This window comes from Panthera uncia, chromosome B1 (assembly GCF_023721935.1).
Source record: "Panthera uncia isolate 11264 chromosome B1, Puncia_PCG_1.0, whole genome shotgun sequence".
NCBI classification, from domain to species: Eukaryota; Metazoa; Chordata; class Mammalia; order Carnivora; family Felidae; genus Panthera; species Panthera uncia.
In genome coordinates this window covers 95851924-95858089 of record NC_064811.1, presented here as the reverse complement: position 1 = coordinate 95858089, position 6166 = coordinate 95851924, and the positions used below count along the sequence as shown (strand labels likewise).

The following is a 6166-nucleotide window of genomic DNA, read 5'->3' as shown; positions in this document are numbered from 1 at the left end:
TATTAAAATTATTAAAGTAACATACAATTATTAAAATTATTAAAGTAACATACAATTATTAAAATTATTAAAGTAACATACAATTATTAAAATTATTAAAGTAACATACAATTTTGATCAGAAACCTAAATTTTTAGAATTTGTGCATTTCACTTAGTGTTGTTTTTTCCTCTCATGACTTGGTAAGAAATAGGCTATAGTTCATATAAATAATACTTGAAATATTTTTAACATTTTATTTAATATCCGTTTTAAAATGCACCAGTTATCACTAAAAACTGAATGCTTTTAACAAATGAAAGAGGGATAGTTGAAAGTCAATGTTCTTGAAAACACACATTTCTCATTAAAGAATTCTGCAATCAGAAAATGCACATAATGTTACTGGTCCTGGTAAATCTGTAGTAAAAATAATGAATTAATCACTTAGTAATTTGGTATGAAGGGTGAGAAAAGTAGTGAAAATAACTATGATAATGAGCTAAGGGAACTATATGATGAAAATAGATAAAATATGATATAAAACATGAGAAGAGAGGGTAAAAATGTCGAGCTTTATAACGCATTCAAATTTAAATTGTTATCAATTTAAAATATACTGTCATAAGTAAAGATTGTCATATGTAAGCCTCATGGTAACCGCAAAGCAAAAACCTATACTAGATATACCAAAGATGATGAGAAAGGAATTTACAAACGCTACTGAAGAAAGTCATCCAACCACACAGGAAGAGAGAAAGAAAAGAAGAAAAGAGTTGAACTACAAAACTGCCAGAGAACAGTTAACAAAAGAGTAATAATACATACCAATCAATAATTATTTTAAGTGTAGATGGTCTAAGGTCTCCAAGCAAAATACATAGAATGAATAAATAAAAAACTAAAGACACATACAACAATGACAAAAACAAAACCCCTCCATATGCAGACTATAAGAGAGTCACTATAGACTGAAGGTAAAGATAGGGAAAAATATGGTCCATGCAAATAGAAACCAAAAGAATGCTGGGGTAGCTATACTTACATAAGACAAAGTGTACTTTAAAACAAAGGCTATAATAAGAGACAAAGAATGGCATTACTGATACAGTATGGAAGTTTCTCAAAAAGTTATAACTACCATATGATCTGGCAACGCCACTTCTAATTACTTACCTGAAGAAAACAAAAACACTAAATTGGGGAAAAAAATCTGCAGTGCCAAGTTCATTGCAGCAGTATTTACAATAGCAAGCCTGGAAACAACCTAAATGCCTATCGATGAATGAATGGAAAAAGAAATTCTGGTATATATATGCAATGGGATACTATTCCCATAAAAAAATAATAAAAAAAAGAATGAAATCTTGCCATTTGCAACATACATGGGCCTTCAAGTCATTATACTAAGTGAAATAAGTAAGGCAGAGAAAAACAAATACCATATTGTTTTATTTATATGTGGAATTAAAAAATCAAGCAAGCAAGCAGGCAAACAAAAATTCATAGATAACAGAGAACAACGGACTGATAGTTGGCAGAAGCATAAGGTGAAAGGTGGGTGAAATGAAGAAGGGGTCAAAAAGTATAAAATGCCAGTTGTAAAGTAAATAAGTTATGGGAATAAAATGTATAGCATTGTAAGTATAGTTAATATTATATGAAAAAAAGAAAATGCACACTTATTAAGAGCCACACCTAAAATTTCCTGCAGTTTAGCTCCACAAAGTAAAAGGTTTTGAATTAAATAACATATATTTCTTTTTTGTTGAAGCAATACAAATAAAATAACTCCTGTATTCCTTCTAATTCCTAAGAGTGGAATGAATCTTTTTTTCTTTGTTTATTTATTTTTGAGAGAGAGAGAGAGACAGAGCCTGAGTGGGGGAGGGGCAGAAAGGGAGGGAGATACAGAATCCAAAGCCAGCTCCAGGCTTTGAGCTGTCAGCACAGAGTCCAACTGGGCTCAAACTCACAGACCTCTAGATCATGACCTGACCTGAAATTGTAGGCTTAACTGACTGAGCCACCCAGGAGCCTTGATGAATGAATCTTAATCATCATTTCTCATGTAAATTAACATCAGAGAACCCTGAAAATGTCTTACAGTTCAACAAATTTACATGTAAATACAGATATGAGTTTAGAAAAACAGCAACTCAAGGACTGTCCATTGCAAAAGACAGAAACTGCTTAATGATAAATTTGCATCTCTGTAATTAAAACAATTCTAACATATCAAAGTATTCTTCACTTAGCGTAAAATACCAATACAAACATTAAACACTGTGGAAGAAGGAATGAATAATTTTCAATCTCTTCTCCTTTATTGTTTTCATCATGGTGTGTGTTATTTTTTTTCCCAACTTGCCATTATGCACACTTAAAATATATTTAACTATAAATCTGCTGTCTCTCTCTAGGCTATAATTCATTGTGTGTACTTACAGCCTCAAAAAACTTCCTCCTGCTTGAGTTACAAACTTTCATTCGCAGAAATTAGAGAAAAAAATTATTTTGCCTAATATGAAGATCATGTAAGTCTTCTGCTCTTCTGACTCCCTACAACTTCTGTTTTTGTTTATTTGTTGTTTTACAGATTGTAAAAGTTATACTTAAATCCTAAAGTTTATTATCACTTCCCTTATTTGACAAATGAGAAGACTTTGGAGACTTAATGATATTCTTCTAGAATTATACAACTAATAGAAGTCTCAAAATTGTCAAAATACACTATATCCTCTCCTCTTTGACACCAAAATGTGTAGTTGCAATAACATTAGTGATCCCAGGAACTGAAACTGGGTGCATATTTTACTTATAGCTTCATACTGATAGTATTATACGATGATATATATCTTTGAATATACAATAAAGTTCCTACATGTATGATAAGTGACGGAGATTAGCAGACATTTTAAAAAGATCTACTTTTTAGAATGGTTATAAAAGGACACTTTGATAATGCGAGGAAAATTTAATTGTACTGGTTCCCATCACTCTATTAGCCCACAATATCACAAAAATTATTGTTAAATTACTAGAGTACAGATTAAAGACAGTAGACTAAAGATGTAGAGAGATACGATGAATTTTTAAAAACCAAGCTTTTTAATGTATAAAAATTCTTATCTTCCCAGTTTGTTCATCACAAAAAATATTCATTCTATATTTTATTCTCAAATATGCAATATATACTTTGAAATGGAAATAATACCTTGGGGTAAGTGATAATGAACTCCTTTCAATTACATTTTATGGTTATGACCTTTATTCTGACAATAATTTAACATTTTAATTAAATCTGAAGTCATTATCTTTTCTAAAAATTTGTCCTTCATCCCTCTTGATATAATTTAATGAAGCGATTTTCCATCCCAATCTGCAATATCTGGTTATGAATCTTAATACCATTTTTCAATGAAATACTTCTCTGTTATTTATCTTAAGACAATCTTTGAATGACTGGAAAATTAAGACATGCTTTGACTTATCAAATAGTTGAATAATATAAAGTTGTGGTAAATGTATATAATTAGTCCATAAGTGTAAATGTGTTTTAAACTGACCTGACATGCAAATAAATTATGTGCAAGTAAAATTCTTTAAACTTTATTACTCTAGAACTTCACATCATCTTAGAGAAAAAAAATGGTGAGAGAGAGAGAGAGAACGAGGGACCAAAATCAGACTCTTTAACTATAGGGAACAAACTGATGGTGATGGCAGGGGAGGTGAGTGGGGGGGGGGGGGGGGGGGGAAATCAGTGACTGGGATGAAAGAGTACACTTACCATGATGAGCACTGTGTAATGTATAGATTGCTGAATCAGTATATTATGCACCTGAAACTAATATAACACTACATGTATACACTAAAATTAAAACTAAAAAACTTAATAAAAATAATATCTAAGGTCAAAAAACTGAATTATTTGAAGTCTATAGCCTAAAAATGGAAATTTATTTATTCATGTATTTACTTGAATTAATTACCCACTAGGTACAAGAGTACATTTTGTCAAAAAAAAAAAAATTCATTGAAAAAAAATCTGTGACTCTATGTATGAGTACTATAGTGGTTGTTTGGATTGTAGCATTCATGCTATAATGCAAAGATGTGCTTGAAAGTGTAACACTGAATAGAGACAGTAAAAAAAAAAAATCTTTATCTAGTCACATAATAGGGAAACCACAGAAAAACTCATGTCTTATTTTCTATTCTTTTACTTTCAACTTTATGCCCTATGTCCCCTGTACATAGCATAAGATTATTGATAATATATGGTAATGGATAAATTCATAGGCTTTGTAGTTAAATGCTAGAACTTAAATTATAGCTTACTGTCTTATAAAATTTAACTTTTTCCTACCAGTTTTCTCTCTATAACTTTAGACATATATGAATATAATTCACATTGATATATTAAAGGTGAAAAGTATATGATTATCTCAATAAAAATATAAATATATTTATTATAAATCGAAACCTATTTGAGATTAAAATAAAAAAATTATCAAATACTATCTTATTAAAAAGTCCTGAAAGCTAATATCATACATTATGCTGAAATAGGACAATCGTATCACTTAAAATCAGGAATGAGATTAAAATGCCTGCTATCTCCAATTTTACTAAATAATGTGTTGAAGGAACTTATCAAAGAAATAGGACAGAAAAAGAATTTGAATATATTTAAGGATACACAACACATATTCCAAGCAATCCTTTTCTGCAAGATAAGATCATTTAAAGACATTATTCAAATATTAGATTGCATCATATTCTCTATTTATAAGCAATATTTTAAAAGTAGAATCCATTATAATAGAGATAGCTTAATAAATTGTTTGACAATATCAACAGTTATTTCTTACGTAGTGGTCTGGGTGAAAACTTTGGAGTAGTTTTAAGAGATCATGGTGGGTTTGCTGTAGAAGACCACTGGCCTTGTGTGTTTGGCTATATGTGAGGGTCCACACAAATGGCTAAGCATATTGTACACAAAGATTCTTGATGTTCTTGAACAAATTCCTAAAAATGCAGCATATTAAGAGTATACAAAACAGATTATGAATGAGAAACTGAACATGGTTAAATGGAATCAGATGTTAAGAGATTAGAAGACCATCTTCAGGGTGGCCAATTAGGAGAGGTGATTCTTCAGGCTGAAAATGAACTAAGTCTGGCAAGAAAAGTGATTCAGTGGAAATTTTAACTGGAAGAGCCTCCTGCCAACCAATGGCAATGGCCAATATAATAATCATTAAATGACTAGTGTGTTCATGGGAAACAGATGCAATTAAATGTACTTTTATGTTAAAGATGTTTCTATATTATTGACAACTTATAATCAAGAAAACTAATGCAGAAAATATTTAGGAAACTTGTTAATATTGATGAGTATGGTAATGGGGACTTGTAAGTCCAATTTTGATGTGTAAAGCATTAATTTAAGTTATTTAAAAAATAGAGAGATCATGGAATAAAAGGAATAGAGAAAGTAACAGTAACTCATAAGCAGCAGAGTTTTCAAGCAAAAGAGAACACTTATTTTTGCTTTATCTTGTTTGGTTTGTTCTATGCTGATGGAAAAGACATAGATTTAAACATATTTTAATTAATTTGAGAGAGAGAGAGAGAGAGAAGGGGAGAAGGGCAGAGGAAGGGAGAGAGAATCTCAGTCTCCATACTCAGCATAGAGCCCAGCGTGGGCTCCATCCCACAACCCTGAGAGCATGACCTGAAGCTAAAATCAAGAGTTCAGACTCTCAACCAACTGAGCCACCCAGTAACCCCTAGAAATGATGTAGTCTTGAATGAAAACCTTTTAGTGCAGAAAAGACAAAGGAGAGTTGGTAGAATGATGTTCTGAAGTAGAGAAGCAGAATGGACCCTACTGCACAAGTGAATGAATTGGTATCATATAGGATAGTGGAAAGTGCATCTGTGCTCAAAGTGGAAAGGAAAAACATGTACTGAGTATTTGTGGTAGGACATTAGGTGAAAAACCCCTTAATGATTACATCAATTTCCTCAGTAAAGAAGGAAATGAGATTATCTTCTGAGACTAGTAATGCAGCTGTTTGGCAGCTTTAAGGACCCACTAAATGTCTGTGGAAATAAGATAAAGGTAAAATTTTCAGCATGATTTTTACCTTATCTCTGTCCATGTTCTATATTCAGG

At 31.2% G+C, this 6166-nt stretch overlaps 1 pseudogene; it reads left to right on the top strand.

Annotated features, from left to right (window-relative positions):
* Window positions 1-4898: 4898 nt before the first annotated feature.
* LOC125923050 (NADH dehydrogenase [ubiquinone] 1 alpha subcomplex subunit 5-like) lies at window positions 4899-5239 on the top strand (annotated as a pseudogene).
* Window positions 5240-6166: the final 927 nt, after the last annotated feature.